Source organism: Pinus tabuliformis, chromosome 7, assembly GCF_031772625.1.
Source record: "Pinus tabuliformis cultivar Carrire ecotype Pingquan chromosome 7, CPIR1, whole genome shotgun sequence".
Classification (NCBI taxonomy): Eukaryota; Viridiplantae; Streptophyta; class Pinopsida; order Pinales; family Pinaceae; genus Pinus; species Pinus tabuliformis.
The window spans coordinates 672,908,485-672,927,672 of NC_142293.1; the positions used below are offsets into that span (position 1 = coordinate 672,908,485).

General features: G+C 32.7%; 1 pseudogene; it reads left to right on the top strand.

The window, feature by feature from the left end:
* Positions 1-3,720: 3,720 nt before the first annotated feature.
* On the top strand, positions 3,721-4,164 carry LOC149249253 (SKP1-like protein 1A pseudogene; annotated as a pseudogene).
* Positions 4,165-19,188: the final 15,024 nt, after the last annotated feature.

A 19,188-nucleotide genomic window follows, 5' to 3' on the forward strand; every position in this document is an offset into this window, starting at 1 on the left:
TTCAATAACGATTATGGAGGCCAGTAAGAAGAGTATCAAAATAGAGGTCACTGCTAAGCTTTTATTTGAGCAAATGTGGGTACACTTTGGGATCCCACAGTCCATTGTCTCAGATTAGGAGAGCATATTTCTGAGTGCATTTTGGTCAAGGCTCTGGTCGATGTTGGATACCAAATATACTAATTCCATGACATTTCATCCCCAAAATGATGGCCAAATAGAGGTCATCCACATGATGATTGTACACATTCTGTGCATGTGCAACTCAAAGTGTCCACACACATTGGATGAAAGCCTCCCTTATGTCCAGCACAACTACAATAGAATTCTCCACACCTCAACGGGCCACAACCCCATTCAGGTCCGACTAGGATTTCAGGCACAATGTCCCATTGATATTTCCATACCATTTGTAGCTACTTACGAATACGTGGTTCACATCGAGTCTAAAGCTGAGAGGGCTAACAACTTCATTGAGTGCATTCAACACTTCCGCCATCAAGGCCATAATATATTGGACAAAGCCAATGCTAAATACAAGAAACGTCATGATCAACATTAGGTTCCACACAAGTTCCACGTGGGTGACAAAGTTTGGGTAAATTTACATAAGGAGTGCCTCGCTAGACCCCACTGCAATCCACTCCAATATTGGCCATACACCATCAACAAGGTTATGTGGGGGGATTCCTTCAAGCTCAACATTCCACCATTCCTTGGTATACACTAAGTGTTCAATGTATATCACCTTCGGTCATACTTTCCACCATTGCTAGACACATCTGATATTGCAGAACAACTCACACTAATTGAGCTGGAATGAGACTACATGGAACAGGCCACAACTCATTAGATCATGGATACATAGATCACGAAAACTTGCCAACAGAGTATCTAGCTATATCGAGTTGTTAAATTAGGCTATCTCCTTCACCAGGGCAAGCGGTTTAGTAGGGACCAGCCTCAACATAAATTTCCTAAGCTCATGGAAGCTCTACACGTCATGGGGACCATTGCTTCCTAAGGGGGGAGGACTAATACAGGTGGTTATTGGTGTCCACCCAGCTATTCCACCTAGACATCTAGTTGGTCTCATTTGTTTCCTTGTTTATTCCAACATTTACTATTTTAAGAACTTTCTTCGGGTCCTAAAGTTGTGGACCATTTTTGACCCCCTAAATGGTGTTTTGTTGAGGTCCCCGTAGCTTGCCACAAATCATGTAATACTCGGAGAGACCTTTACAACAAGGTATCGTATGCACCAAGAAGAGATAATATGACCATGTTACGACCCCAAGAAGTTGGTTGTCCAACTAACCACAACAGGTCCCACAAACTCTTGGCATTACATCTCATGGGGTTAGGGTTTCGTTTTTTTAGGATTTTCTCGTATTGTTCAATAGTAAATAGGACTTTAAGCCTCATTGTAACATAGTTCAAAGGGATGTAGGCACCACATCTCTTCTCATAGATATGTTACCATTGTTCGAGCTATTTGTTTCCATTTTGTTTGGAAGTATATTTCAGTATTCTGGTATAATGAAATTAAGTGTTATTTTTGTTGCATCTCTATATTTATGGTTATATCTGTAATTTGTTTCGTTCATGTTTAATTTCAAATCATTCCCTCACTCTCTCCACTCTCTCTCTTCCTTCCTCTCTCTCTCTCTCTCTCCTTCTCTCTCTCTCTCTCTCTCTCTCTCTCTCCACCCTCCAACTTTGTTACTATCTCGCCTCTTGTCACTCTCTGCATCTTTCTTCTTTCATCCATCTCTCCCCCTCCAACCCCATCTCTCTATTCCTCGCTCTATCCTCCTCTCTCCCGCTTTCTCTCATACCTCCCTCTCTCGCCCCCCATCTCTCTCTCTCTCTCTCCATTTGATCTCCAATCCTCTCTCTTCCCCCATCTCTCTCTCTCTCTCTCTCTCTCTCCCCTCCAATCCTCTCTCTTTAACTATGTTACTATATCCCTCCCTATCCTTCTCTCCCCACTTATTTCCATATCTCCTTTGTCACCCCCCTATCTTCACCTCTATCACTCTATGTCTTAGTTCTTCCATCCTATATATATCTAGAGTTAATAGATCTAATGATATACTAGCATATATTATAATATAACAAAATTAATATTGTATTAATCCAAAGTTATTAAATTTAATAATATCAGTATTATAACATATTAATATGAATATAATATATTTATTAATAATATTACTATTGATATTTTAATATCAATATTAGGATTAATAATATTTTTTTGCCTAATAATAATAATATTTTGGCCCATGCTATTTGGACCATCGGTTTCACCTAAATAAAACCTTTTTTTTAGTGTTATTAAGTATAAAGAGGTTTATGGAGTCAATATAAAAAGAGGTTTTATTTATTTGCCACACCTCTAGTTTATTTATATTTTTATTTATTTATCATATCTCTTTTATTTGCCATGGTATTTGGCCGGTGGTATTAATAATAATTTGTCCCATGGTATTTGGACCATACGGTTTGACGTAACTAAAACAATTTTTTTGAATTTTCTTAAATATAAAGAGGTTTATGGAATAAATATAAAAATATGTTTTATTTATTTACCATACCTCTAGTTTATTTATATTTTTATTTGTTTACCATACTTCTTTTCTGAGTGTTCTTAAACCTCTTTATATTTTAAATTTATATTGTGTTTATACATAATAGTAATTAGATTGAATTTTAAATAAGGCCCACATTACATTAAAAATGTTAGATGTTAAACATAACATGTTAAATGTTTACCCTTGACATCTACCCCCATGACTTTTGGCCACAACGAGGTGAGAAAGTAAATAACAACAACACATTAAATACATTTCACTTGGAAAACTTGAACTCAAAAAACTAGCAAATAGATTTTATATTATTGTGAATAATGGCATTGTGAGAGAAAATAATTCTAACAACAACAAAAAGTGAAATATATTTCAACTTAGCCCACTGGGCTTTGGATTGATGGTGAATGGATGCAATGTTAAGGCACTCCTTGCGATAGGTCACCGGTTCAAATCCACGTGGGTTCTTAGGTAGTATTAATTAGGGAAAAAAAAGAAATATATTTCAATTTGAAATCCATATGGCTTAAATTAGGCCATGCTTTGTTGTTGTTGTTGTTGTTATTGAATTATTGATGGTAAGCTTCTAGTCCATGGAGGTTAACGCCATGAGCCACCAAAACTATATGCCTAAAACCACCACCTTAAACTTAACAATTTTAGCTCTTTCACCTAGTCAAATTTACCATAACATTATCCAACGAACTCAAAAAACATCTCAATCAAAGAGAAGAAGCACCTTTTTAACAATAAGTCGAGTCAAAATAATATGACAAAATTTTTTACCCATATGTCAAGGAGTCAAAATCATAGGACCAATTTGAATCCGGTTAAGAAGATTACCCTCCCTCGGAACTATGGGAACAAACCACCTTAACAACCAAAAAGTTGCTGCAATGACCTTTTAAGTTCTTCAATCCTGACCTCATGGTAACCCAAGGTCCCAAATGAAGCCATTTGATTACATATCACCCATATGTGTCGGTTCATATGAATTCCTCTCTCTATATAAATATTGTAACAAAATCACGCTAGTACCATTGCCATGATCAGAGGCATCTCAGAGCAATCCAATCTTTTTCACTTCATCGTGTCTATCTCTCCACTTGCTCAGATCATGGATGAATCAGCCATGCCGATGGCCGAGGAAGTATGCAATAATAATAAGAATGATATTGTGAAATTGCAGAGCTGCGATGGCAAAATATTTGAGGTGGAAACAGAGGTGGCATCGACTTCAGGCATCATACAGAGAATGATGGGGGACTTGGGCACCAACATTACCATTCCTCTGCCTCTCGTTTCTGCCAAGATTCTGCGTCTGGTTATTCAATATTGCAGATACCATGTTCTTGATGCCCCCACTGTATCGCTTGATGCCGTCAAAACGTGGGATGAGGAGTTCGTGAAAGCTCTTGTAGATGATCGCGCCACACTCTTCGAAGTTGCAAAGGCTGCCAACTACCTGGTGGTCACAAATCTTTTGGACTTGATGTGTCAAACTATTGCTGATATGTTGAAAGGGAAAACCGCTGAACAGATACGTGAGCTTTTCAACATTCGGAATGAAAATTAATCGTTAAATCACTCTGCAATGGCAGAGTACCTCGCTTTCTGCAATTCGGTTCGTTTGAACATGAATTTGAGAGCATGTCATTAGGTTTAGAGTACACATTTCGTTACGCATTCTACGTTTTTTTTTTTTTTTTTTTTTTTTTTTTCCGCACTTTGACCGTTTACAGTAGCAGTTTTTGCAATTTAAAATCAGTATTATACTGTGGACGGGAATTTTTATTACACAATTGCTCATCTTTCAATCTGTTATTTTGCGTTCATAAATGAAAAAATATTGTTAATTTTACATAGGCGATGAAATGTTAGAGTGAGAAGTACTTTAACATTGATAGTAACATGATGGAAACTTGTTACACATTATACCTTTGGCACTTTGAATGCGGTGACTCGCTAGTGTTGTTATGACTTTGCATCTAGTCAATTGTTCATGTTATTATTTATTTCGAAGTATGCACGGTTGCGGTTATAGTTTATTTTTATTATAATAAAAGAAATATATAGTATTTAATATTTGTGTGTGGATTGGTATTGGAAAGATATTGTAATGTGATGTGATGTAATTTTGATTTAGTTAATTAATCAGCATAAATTCATTTTTATTATAATCATCTGTTTAACATGAGTCAGCTGAGAGGGATATAGTTTTATTTTAGTGCAATCTTATTTTGGAGCTCAAAAAACAATATGCAATATTTTAGTGTTTCAATTATATTTTTATTGTTTTAGAGATTAGATACATGTGCAATGATTCATTTTATAGTGGAATATTAAATTGGGTCAATAACAAATAAAATAAAATTAAGAATTGAAATCAAATTGATGTAAAATAATCAATTTTACCATAGGTGGTTTTTGGGCTCTCACTTTTGAGAACACATTTTTTGTTAATAGTATTATTCTATTATATACTTTATTTAAAGACGTAAAATTCTAATTAATTTACAATTTTTCCAAAGATTTTAGTGTTTCAATTATCTAAAAATTGTGACAAGTTGTTGAGCTATTGATATGTTGAAGCTACTTTGAACTTAGGTTATCTAGTGATATACCAAGCTCTAAGAGGGACCAAATCCCTTTTAACTATAAAAGGGATTTGCATCTCAATCAATTGGATGCCTGTGGGTACTTGGTAGATTGGAAATTAATAGGATGATTTTAGAAATTTCACTTGGCTTGAGGGGTGCTCCCAAACTGATTATAGAAAAAATGGTGTAATGTATTCTTAACCCATTGTCTTTACAATGGTATTCTTTGGCACTCAAATGCTACATACCATCTACACTTAAAAATACAACATTTAAAAGAGCCCTAATCCAACTGAATAATTTCTTGTATTTTTCCATTTATCGTTGATTCCCTTCAATAATATTTTTATCTTTTGATCTTGATTGAGTGGATTGCTTGAATTCAACCATCATGCCACAATTGAATGATTTTCTCTTTACATGTATCCATTCTACATGATAATGTCGACCATATTCCCACATTGCTAGATATTTCCTTCTTATGAAAGACCATTTATTATAGTTAAAACAAATATGATGACTAATATTAAAATAGTTAATAGTGTCAAAACTATAAGGAAACAACATTTTGTAAAATTACAACTCTACATTTATTTCACATCTTGTAGACATGTTGATTTCTTCTTTTGTTATGTTTGAATCTATGCCTACATCTTTTATTTAATTTTTAATTTGATCACTAACCCATTCTAGTGTGCAATCTTTGCCCCATTCCCCATGAAGATCATTAGGAAATGGGGTATTCCTTGTGTTTGATCTCTTAACTTGTCTTATTACTTTTGAAATTTCTTCCCTATTTTTATCATATAAATCAATCCATATTCTCATAAATCCCATGTGGTACAAAGTGAACTTGTTGAGTATAGCACTTTTGTCTACACTTATTACATGTCAACATGCTTATTTCAAACTCCAAAGGCCATGTTGTTAACTTCACAAATAATTTACAAGTAAATTAATTATCACAATAAAAAACCCCAGTGATCATGACTTTACTTTCTAGTTTGTACTTGAACACCATTAGATTGTGGTTTTTATCCATCAATAATATGTAATATTGGTTCTTCAGCTCATAAGCATTGCCCACCTTCTAAATTATTACCAAGCAATTAACATAGGAAGAAAAATGCTTCATTCAATACATACCTTTCAATCATGAAACCCTTTGGATGTGCCTTTTGTGAGGCATATCTTTTTAGATTTCTCATATACCTCTCAAAGAAAAACATCCACCTCTTCAATACGAAACTCTTCAATTCATTGTAATCTACTAGGTGTATATGTAAATGGACTTGTAGGTCCATGAAACCTGTAGGGAGCTCCTTCTCAAATACACATACAATTTCTATAATTTCCTTCTTCCATTTAGGCACTTCACATTAGTGGATCTCCTTGGGTGTCATGAATATAAGAATAATAATTTAGTATGAACCTTTAGGAAAGAATTAAAATGAAATACAATATCTCTATGTCTCTCACACATGAATATTCCATACCACATACCTTGCAAATACTAAAAATCAACTTATGGCATTACTCAAGTCAATGATATGACATGGATCCCCCCTAATTGCCAATGGTATGATATGTTGTCAAACACATTTATCAAAGATCACCATTGGTTATTTTTGTCATATAATAGAATATCATAATATATTTAGTAGCTAATCAATTTCACTAATAAATATTAAATATTGATGATTTATAATAATTTCATAAAATTATGAAACCATGTGTTTTAAATCATGCAATATGTCCATCCATTGTAAAATATTTATTTAATTATGACCCATAGCTTGTACGTGTCCTTATTGACATATGACATTTTTTTAGTTTGTCCAGCTCTTTCTTTTTCAAAATCCATGGAGCTTTTACATATTTTTCATTTTCACTATTTGGCAATAAATGTTTTGTATCAAATTTTGTATGTGAAAGAGAAATATCTCTCCTCTAAGACAAGGTGTCCTTTTTTCCTATTATGTGTCAAAAAATTGAGTCGCTGACATGTTTGAAGATGTGCATGGTATCTAATAGGTGATATATTAATATATCCTTCCAATATGGAAGCTTATAAAATATGGATTTCTTTTTCATAGCTTTTGGAATCTCAATTACAACTTGTTCTTATTATTCAATAGAATCACCCCCATCAAAAAAATCCTTCCAAGCTTTCAATTCAACATTTTCATACTTTTGAAGCCAACCATTTGGATCGATAATCATGGGAGGGCCTCTACTTTCAACTTTTCCATCAAATTTATTCTTATGGTTGTTTCTAAACATATGATATGTTAGTAGAAAAACAATTTTGTTTGCATAAATAAATTTATGAATATCTTTAGAATACCGCCATGAAATTGTTCAACACATCTTGGACAAGCAAATATCTCATTTGTTTGAAGCCTTGCAATTAAATAAGGTTAATAACATCAAAATAATAGTATAAAACTAAGTATGAAAGTTGGGATGACAGTAAATTATGTGTGTAAATAGGTAAAAAAAATTATCTTATCGGAACAAAAACAAAAGTCTTGGGAAATAATGAATAGTCTAACTTAGCACATCATACAACATGAAGGTCCTATTTGAGAGAGGATGTGATATGCCATACATTCTTATGCCTTTTGATAGAAATTGTATCTCATCATTAAAAGGTAGAAGATAAACATCCAAGTTTTTAACTTGATGTTTTTGTGTAATAATGAGAGTCGGAATAGTTTATACTATCAATCGGACTTGCCAAACACTATAATTTGAATTCATGGAAGAGAATGGGCACACTCCAATTGTAAGACCAAACCTTATACCACTCGGTTCATCTTTGAATTTTGTTGACCATTTTTCCTCTATGTGTTTCGATGCTTTGGAGTCTTCTAGAATTTCATATTTACTCTTATTCTTTTAGTACATCAATTGTCCAAGTGACTTGCAATGAAACATTTCTTGAAGTCTAAGTATAATTGGCATGTGAAGTAAAACATTCTTTCGAATTGTAGGACTTTGTACATGTGTACAATATCTATCATCTTCGCATACATGGCATTCTACATTGTCTTGATATTCATCTCTGTATAAAATTCAATCATTTTACATGAATTAATTTTGTTATATTAATTTACCAACTCAACCAACAACTGACGTGCCTCTCTGCAAGTTGATAGCAACACATTCTCTTCCGGAAATATTTTAGTTTTGAGCTCCGTGTAATATTACCAAAGATAAGATCAATCGAATATTTGACTTATGATGAACATGTTTGATATGTCAATCTACATTATGACTATTCATATACAATATATGGTTTTAAAATATCCTTAAAAATATATAAATGAAGTTGATGAATGTTAACAAATTAAGTACACCAATGGACAATGCATTGTAATAAATAGATTTCAACTTATTTCGTTTGGCTGGTGAATCCTTTATGTGGCCAATCAAATAGTGACTTAATTTCTAATAATATTAATGTGCATAAGAGCTTTTAGGTTATACTTGCAATCAAATTGAACACGGGTTTGTTTGTTTCTTGCTTGATGAAGTCTTTGAGCAAGTTGTTATCACCAACATTATGTTGGTGGTAATTGCCCTTGATGTCATTGTTACTGTCAACCATATGATCATTATTATCATCATTGTTTCCATCCCCAAATAATTCTATAAGAATTTCATTCAATGCTTCTTCATGGGTTAAAGCATGGAGATGGTTTACACTTTTGGGCCAAACGTGGTGATGAAATTTTAAGGTTTTCCTCTTTTATCGAATTGTGACCCCTCAAAATTCATATAAGACTTAAGAATTTTGATTAAGAGTAAAAATAAAATATGGGGATAATTATGTTGTTGTCCTAATTATATTCTTTTAAAAAAAAATTAGTGTCAAATGTTCTCACATTTTTCCATGAAATGCAATATATGTGCTTGCAAATTTTCGCAAAACTTAAGAGGTATGTGTGCGTTGACATAGAATAACTTAGTCTAAAAAGTGTAATTTAATATATATGTGTGTGTATGTGTGTGTGTGTGTGCGTGTGTGTATGAGCATGATATACACAATAGAACTAAGTTTTTCATATTAAAAAAATATTTTTTATGCAAAATTATATATATATTTTTTTCGAAGCTCACTAAGTAATATTTCAATTGCATTTTGGGGACACTTGTGTTCATGTGATATTTTTTTTTTAACTCTTTAAATGAATTGAAAAAACAAGAGTACTGTTAGGCCCCTATACTACTAGTGTAACCCCTTATGGTTATTAATACAACCGCCTTATTATATTGTTGTATCCATGTAGTCCCCATATTGTTATTATTGTGCCCCATAGAAGCCCACTATTGTAATTATTGTGCCCTTACATTATTATTGTTATGTCGGCTCTAATTATATTATGACCCCTTAGAGTCCTATATATGGAAAGGAGGTCTCATCATTTGTATTGTCTAAGAATTGTTCATTTGTGTAATGTAAAGGAGGTTGGCCCCTCGAAGAGGGTTATTTCTAAGGTTTTCATCTATCTTTTCTATCCTTTTGTGAGCTAGTTTCATAACAAGTACCCTTTTGAAGAGGACTCGTAAACGAAGATAGCGGTATTTTTTCAAATTTTTCCATTGTGTATATTTTATGTTATTGACTTTTTATTCAGCCACTTTGAAACTGTCAAAAAAAAATTCAAGTGTTATGTTTAAAATAAATGATATAAAAAATATAATGTCAATTTGAAAGTGTTAAATTCATCTCCCAATGGATATAGGATTATTTCAATAATCCAATGTGATCAACTCCACCACTTAAGGATAATTTATGCCCTAAATTCAATAGGGTACAAAATGGGGTTGCAGAGAAATCTGCAGAAGAGGTGTTGAAATTGTAATTTTTATGACTTCAAGAGCTCGATCAAGTGCTTTAACTTCTTGATCGAGTGCTTAAATTCAAAATAAAAATTGTTCGTTCAAGTGTTAAAGTAACCCTCAATCAAGCGACATAAGTGGTTAACCAACGGCTCCATTGAGCTTAATGGCTCGATCTAGCCATTAAAGAAGCTAACCTACTAGTACCCTTACTAACATTTATTAATGGTATTAATGGTGAATTATACGGCTCAAGGGATCAATAGATCATATAACTCGATCAAGCCTCTATTGTCAACAAATAGTTTAGTTTCTAAATTTGATTGTGCAAAAAAAGCCTAACATTCTTTCATATAGAAATATCATAGCAAGGAATTTACACAAATATTCACAACAAAAAGAAATAAATTTCTATCCACAAAGGAAATATGAGAAAAATCTAGAGAAAGGATGAGAAAAATATGCCAAACATTGAGAGAAAAAGAAGTTCATGCAAATACAGGTAATTCAAATATGATTGGAAACAAATATGATTGAAAACAAAAAACAAAAAAAACAAAAAACAAATATGATTGAAAACAAAAAAACAAAAAACAAAAAACAAATATGATTGAAAACAAAAAACAAAAAACAAATATGATTGAAAACAAAAAACAAATGGAAAATGAGACAATAAAACTAAGGTAAAACATGCATTGAAAGTATTACCATGTAGTTAAAAATTGAGATGCACCAACAACTAAAGAAAGCCACTTGAAACTATACAAATTATTCAAAACAACTTGAAACCATGCAAATTATTGAAAACTACTTGAAACCATGGTTATTGAAATTTTTTGAAGCCACTTGAATTCATGAAAATTATGAACCACCTTTGAATTAAAATGGTTTAAAATAACCCACAAAAACTAAGGATGTGATTTAGCCAAAGAAAACCATTGGAACATAATTTACATATATTATTTAAATGAATTACAATTGATGGAAATTTATTTACAAGAGGGATTAGTAAAAATGGTTGTAAAACAAGTGCTCCAATACCTATAAACATTAGTTTTATTAATGTTTGATATCCAAAGTAGGAGTTAAAAGAGATAAAATGTGGCGTGATCTACAAGGAGCAAGAGTATCCCTACTTCCAATGTGCATGAAATAACAAGACATTATTTGTTTAACATATATTTAACAACATTTAAATTTCGTAACATTAAGAATTATATAAAACATTTAATGGTTCTTTTAATCCTAAATTATGATCCCTATGTTTGAAAACCTTAAAACTTTCTTCTCTTAATTCTCACGTGAAGGTTATGGGAATTTTTTAAAAAGAAGAAGTTTTCTAAAGATATACAAAGTGTAGTGTAGATTCATTCTTGCACAAAAAGAGTGTGTTATTGTATATAACTATAATGCTCCATGGAAGACTCATGTGATTAATCAATATTAAATTCATAAATAATAAATTAAAAAGAAATAAATTAGCATCCATGTATTGATGATATGCTACAAATGTTTACAATGTTAGCCTTCTTAGTCTGTGACAATATATTGTGGATTAAATTAATCTAGTTGTTTCTCAACATATGTAATCATGAAATATATTGCAAAATATGGTTCGAAAGTAGAAAAATCTTTTTATTTTAAACTTTGTCAATATTTTATGAAAATAATTGAAAACATAAAAGACATTGGATATCCATCTTTGCACATGCATAAAAGAGATTCCTTGTAGAAACATATAGTTTTAAAATCCTCTTACCCATCCTTGTGCCCTACTTCATTGTTGTGCTATAATTTCCATGTACATTCTCCCAAAAAAACACAAATAATTTGTTCCCTTCCTCACAACACATGATAACAATGCACATTAATTGTTGATAAGACCTTGAAGCATCTTCCCTGTTCTCTAAATCCCCTGAAACCTCTATCTCATGATTTTTTTTTGTTTGTCTATCAACAATTTCATTGTCCTTCTCATCCCACATTTCTTCCACTTTCTCTTTTGAATTGTCAAATTATCTATAGTTATGATAAATTATTCGTTTAAATAATATATTCTTACTATTATTTTATGGTAATTTTAGTTACACATTTTAAAACGTTAAATGATATGGTGCTTCTAATGAAGAATTTTTTTCCCAACTAATTTGGTTTTGTATAGTAGGTTATCAAATATTAACATACTTAAAAATTAGTTGAATATGTTTCTTATTGTATCATGGAGTGTGTATTTATGTATTGTATGGTTTTTCAGTCACAATTTATCTTATAGCTGACTAAATTTGTATGCATTTACAGATATAGATTTTATTTTAGCTCATGAAATAAATTTGGCCCGTCAATTTGGTAGTCACTAGCTTGATTTTTCAAGAATCTCCCATTCTCTCAAATTCAAAAGATTCGTCACATCATTAAGTTATTTAAGTAATAATTCCCTATGTAATATGTACATTTAGAAGTTTCCTATCTAAGAATTTAAACTTAATTTATATTAGTAGATTTAGTTCAAAAACCTTGCAAATTATTATATAAACGAGTAGATTTAAATAATTGACATTAGATTTAAATAATCGAAAATTTTGGTATATGATATATATGAACAAAAATATAATATTGTTATTGTTATAGTACGGATCACTTTTAGTTTTGAATTTATATAGTCTTTTGAAGAGGTAAAAAATTGTTGCTAAGAATAATTAAATTTGAGAAATGTCTTGAAATGCTTCACTTCATTGTAGAACTCACTTTTAGTTTAGGATTTATATAGTCCCTTGAAGAAACAAAATTTTTTGCTGAGAAGAAGAAATTTCGAAAAGGTCAAATGCTTCTCTTAGTAAATGGAGACAATATTCTTATGATCTATCAAATAATTTTTTTTTAAACTGTCAATATTGTATTTTATTAACCATTTATACAAATATATTTAACCACACATTATAAGTATATAATAAATATTTCAGATATACTTGCAATTCAAAAACTTTGTATGTGCACTACATTCACGTTGCACACACCATCACTACTAACCAATTTCCTATACTAAGCATTACAAGAAGAATAAATGAGGCTTATCTTTTACTTTGGAATTTTTCACACAAACACATGCTCACATAGCATAATTAGGAAAGAACTGTCCCATCGTCCACACATCATTTATTTTCTTGAAAGGAAAAAAAATCACATAGTGTAATTAGCGGAATTTTATTAAAGGATCATGAACCAAATATCCACATACTTGCAATTCAAACACTCTGTATGTGCACTAGATTCACCTTGCACGTACCATCACTACTAACAAATTTGGTTTGCTAACCTATTGTAGCTGCTACAGCACCCACCAAAATTTTGGCTTATGCTCAATTTCAAACCCTTCCTTACTCTTACACATTGTTTTTGCAAACACCAAAAGTCATTTCATGTACTTTCTTGAAGTATCTTGCTCCCATTTTCAAGCTGGGTAAAATGTCATCTTTTCACATGATTGGTTGTTGCACAATGTGTAGAAGCCTGTTCTAGTGTTTTAAAGGTTCTATCTTTGTGAATATGATATTTTCTAACCACGTAAACATATGTTGCACTCATTTATAAAGTTTTAAGCTTTTTCGCTCAAGTGTCATCACAGTCATCGCAAATTGTATCTTAGGTGTCACACTTGTCGTAATCGGCCATAAAGTTGTCACACAGAGGAAAATAAATTGTTCACAAGTCTTGGGTGATCTATGTTGTTGTGTCATCAAATATTCTACGTGTGATATCAGAGCTGAAGCCTTATCATTGTTCACATATGTCTAACTGGCCTTACACATAGGCGTTTCTAAGAGGACTTCCCGACCAAGAAACTTTGCTTCTCATGACCTCCCTAAATTTTGCATTGCATAGTTTCCGTCCTCTAGCTATGACCTTGCCCATTGGCACTATATAACGATAAGTTCTTGACTCCCACGACGACTACACTAGATAATTTTTGTGCTCAAGATTCGGCCTTCGCCTCCACAATTATGTAATCCTTTCTATCAGGTTGTCCCTAACTGTGTAGTATGCAATATCTAACCTCAAGGTCATCAGTTGAGCTCTTGATTTTCATAGTTTCATAATAGTACAACCTCCCTTGTCTCTCGGAACTCCAAAATGTGTTTCGTCAATGTCCATCCCATCAGCCTACCTCACTCGCTACCATAAATACACATTCTCCCAAAAAAACACAAATAATTTGTTCCCTTCCTCACAACACATGATAACAATGCACATTAATTGTTGATAAGACCTTGAAGCATCTTCCCTGTTCTCTAAATCCCCTGAAACCTCTATCTCATGATTTTTTTTTGTTTGTCTATCAACAATTTCATTGTCCTTCTCATCCCACATTTCTTCCACTTTCTCTTTTGAATTGTCAAATTATCTATAGTTATGATAAATTATTCGTTTAAATAATATATTCTTACTATTATTTTATGGTAATTTTAGTTACACATTTTAAAACGTTAAATGATATGGTGCTTCTAATGAAGAATTTTTTTCCCAACTAATTTGGTTTTGTATAGTGGGTTATCAAATATTAACATACTTAAAAATTAGTTGAATATGTTTCTTATTGTATCATGGAGTGTGTATTTATGTATTGTATGGTTTTTCAGTCACAATTTATCTTATAGCTGACTAAATTTGTATGCATTTACAGATATAGATTTTATTTTAGCTCATGAAATAAATTTGGCCCGTCAATTTGGTAGTCACTAGCTTCATTTTTCAAGAATCTCCCATTCTCTCAAATTCAAAAGATTCGTCACATCATTAAGTTATTTAAGTAATAATTCCCTATGTAATATGTACATTTAGAAGTTTCCTATCTAAGAATTTAAACTTAATTTATATTAGTAGATTTAGTTCAAAAACCTTGCAAATTATTATATAAACAAGTAGATTTAAATAATTGACATTAGATTTAAATAGTCGAAAATTTTGGTATATGATATATATGAACAAAAATATAATATTGTTATTGTTATAGTACGGATCACTTTTAGTTTTGAATTTATATAGTCTTTTGAAGAGGTAAAAAATTGTTGCTAAGAATAATTAAATTTGAGAAATGTCTTGAAATGCTTCACTTCATTGTAGAACTCACTTTTAGTTTAGGATTTATATAGTCCCTTGAAGAAACAAATTTTTTTGCTGAGAAGAAGAAATTTCGAAAAGGTCAAATGCTTCCCTTAGTAAATGGAGACTCTTATGATCTATCAAATAATTTTTTTTTAAACTGTCAATATTGTATTTTATTAACCATTTATACAAATATATTTAACCACACATTATAAGTATATAATAAATATTTCAGATATACTTGCAATTCAAAAACTTTGTATGTGCACTACATTCACGTTGCACACACCATCACTACTAACCAATTTCCTATACTAAGCATTACAAGAAGAATAAATGAGGCTTATCTTTTACTTTGGAATTTTTCACACAAACACATGCTCACATAGCATAATTAGGAAAGAACTGTCCCATCGTCCACACATCATTTATTTTCTTGAAAGGAAAAAAAATCACATAGTGTAATTAGCGGAATTTTATTAAAGGATCATGAACCAAATATCCACATACTTGCAATTCAAACACTCTGTATGTGCACTAGATTCACCTTGCACGTACCATCACTACTAACAAATTTGGTTTGCTAACCTATTGTAGCTGCTACAGCACCCACCAAAATTTTGGCTTATGCTCAATTTCAAACCCTTCCTTACTCTTACACATTGTTGTTGCAAACACCAAAAGTCATTTCATGTACTTTCTTGAAGTATCTTGCTCCCATTTTCAAGCTGGGTAAAATGTCATCTTTTCACATGATTGGTTGTTGCACAATGTGTAGAAGCCTGTTCTAGTGTTTTAAAGGTTCTATCTTTGTGAATATGATATTTTCTAACCACGTAAACATATGTTGCACTCATTTATAAAGTTTTAAGCATTTTCGCTCAAGTGTCATCACAGTCATCGCAAATTGTATCTTAGGTGTCACACTTGTCGTAATCGGCCATAAAGTTGTCACACAGAGGAAAATAAATTGTTCACAAGTCTTGGGTGATCTATGTTGTTGTGTCATCAAATATTCTACGTGTGATATCAGAGCCGAAGTCTTATCATTGTTCACATATGTCTAACTGGCCTTACACATAGGCGTTTCTGAGAGGACTTCCCGACCAAGAAACTTTGCTTCTCCTGACCTCCCTAAATTTTGCATTGCATAGTTTCCGTCCTCTAGCTATGACCTTGCCCATTGGCACTATATAACGATAAGTTCTTGACTCCCACGACGACTACACTAGATAATTTTTGTGCTCAAGATTCGGCCTTCGCCTCCATAATTATGTAATCCTTTCTATCAGGTTGTCCCTAACTGTGTAGTATGCAATATCTAACCTCAAGGTCATCAGTTGAGCTCTTGATTTTCATAGTTTCATAATAGTACAACCTCCCTTGTCTCTCGGAACTCCAAAATGTGTTTCGTCAATGTCCATCCCATCAGCCTACCTCACTCGCTACCATAAATACACAATTTTCTCCCTCAGTCTATCCTGAACTGTGTATTGTGCAGTCTCAAGGCTCAAGCTTTAGCCTTGATCTATTGAACTGCACAATTTCACAGTCACTTGGTCTCATATTTCCTCCAAAATTACGCAAAAGGTTTCTCTAGTGCCCGTCCCCTCCTTCTGTCATCCTGAGTTCGAAAACTATGCAATTTTCTTCCTTAGCCCAGCCTGAACTATGTATTACACAATATTAAGGCTAAAGCTTCACTTGTGACTACCTAAGTTAGAAAATTTCATAGTTACTGAGCCTCTTTCCTAGTTGGTCACCTAGTTCTGGCTTAGCGAGTGGATCAATGTGCACCATCTTAAACTAGGGGTTTATCAGACTAATGTCATCTTATCATTAATGATTTATAAAGATAGGTACCTTATGATTCTATGGCGAGTTAATGAAGAAAGTGATGGAGGGAAACATGCTGAAAGACACTTGTAGTTGAACATGCAAGTTGATCAATCACAAGAAATAAAAGGAACATCATTTTTTGATTGTAAATCAAGAATTAATATCATTGAACATTACTTATAACCAAGTCATACGGAGGTGAAAAGATCATTATCAAATAGATATTCAACACACAACAACATAATTAGTGGCTTCACACTTCCACATCATCAAGCGGTCCATGTCAGCAGTGTCATGTCATGTCATGTGATGAGTTTTCATATGCCACATTGTCATTGTGAATCATGTAAATGGTATTCAAAATGTATTCTAAAGTGTGAGTCCAAAGGGCACACATGGAATATAAAGGGTCATGTAAGTTAAAAGGTCATAGGAAGTCAAACAGTCATGAGGGTAGTCAAAGAGTCACAAGGAAGGGTAAGCATCACCCCTTTGTTATATGTACCCCCTCATTGAATGAGAAAAGGAATTTTCACCTTGGCTCCTTCCGGAAGGCATTAAAGAGACAAATCAGTTCTTTTTACGAGAAAGGAGTTTGCTCCAACACTCTACTATTGGAGCTAGTGATGTTCATTATGTACATGTGTCTTCAAAAGTTTACTTAATAATTAAAGGCTTTAGGCCAGCATGTTCTTCATGCAATAATTATAGATATTTGTAAGACTATTCTGTGAATGTTTTTAATTCATGTTTGATTTCATCTGTGTTAAAGTAGTTCAACTATTTTAGTTATTTTGGTACCTATGATATTGAGAATGTGTTGTAATTTCTATTATGGTTGTCGCATCCTCATGGACTATTTCACTTGATATTACATAGATCTTCCTCGTTATACTTGGTTCAATGACCATCGCATCTCTATGGACTATTCCACTTGAGTTTGCATGGACCCTTCTTGTTCATTTGTGTCTCTACTAGAGTGGTACTACTACCTCTCTCTTAGAGGCTCACTTCTCCTCCCCTCTGGAGTGAAAGAACTTTGACACACATATGATCGAACACTCACAAGGAACACCTCCTTTATTTTCGAAGGTGCATGTCCACTCCTTTCTCTTGTTATCAATTAGAGCCAAGGCATATCTATAAGAATACATGGAAATTAGGTTGATACTTTGGATGGGGCTCCTACTCCAAACAGTGTAAGGTCTAATTGGGACTTCACATTGGGGAGACCCCTTGGTTGACGGATTTCTAACACCGTCAACAATGGCACTAGAATGAGGGCCATATAACAAGTTGAGCCCTGTGAATCTGGTTTGAACCTCTTATCTAAAATGGCTCATACTCATATCTTACTCCCGGGGTGTTTCTATAATATTTCCCTTTATCATTTTTCAATCCATGATGAGCCTCTCTATTACTTGTCCAAGTTAAAGTTTAATGGTGAGGATGGAACATCCATTACCAAGCACATTTCTGATTTTATTAAATTTTGCAAATCTTACGAAATCAATGATGAAGGGTTTTCTTGTGTGCTTTTCTTCCTCACTCTTTAAGGTCATGTTAATCGATGGTGGAACACCTTTCTCGCTACTTCCATCCATTCCCTTCATAATTTCCTTGGGGATCTTCATCAAGAATTTGATATGTGTAACTACCGAGATGTTTTTAAAAGAACTAATCTCTTAAGGATGAAGCCTAATGAATAAGTTGAGGAGTTTTATGATCGATTCCTTCACCTTTGTTGTGAAATTTTTGAAGAAGACATGAATTAGGATTTCTTGAAACAAAAGTTTGAGCTCATGGTTCTTATCTCTCTACATGGGGAACCTAAACCCACTAATTTTCTAACTTCTCCAACTCTTGTGAATCATGAGACACCTCTAATTTCAAAGGTGGAATTCACTTCTCCTTTTATTCTTTGTCCTCCTCATTTTCCAATTCCTATGAAAGCTCCTCTATGCAATGGTAATAAAATTTAAGAATACGCAAATCAAATTCCTAATACATCTTCTCATTCTTATTTTGTTTCTCAAGACTCAGATTCAATGGAGAAAATTCTAAAATGGGTCATGAAGCCCATGGGGAAGGCTAACTTCCCCATTCTGTAACATGATGCTATCATTAATAACTATAGCCTCCAATTTGATCTAGAATTTGGTCATTCTATATCATCTACATGCCATGACTCTTTGTACTATGATTCTCCTGAT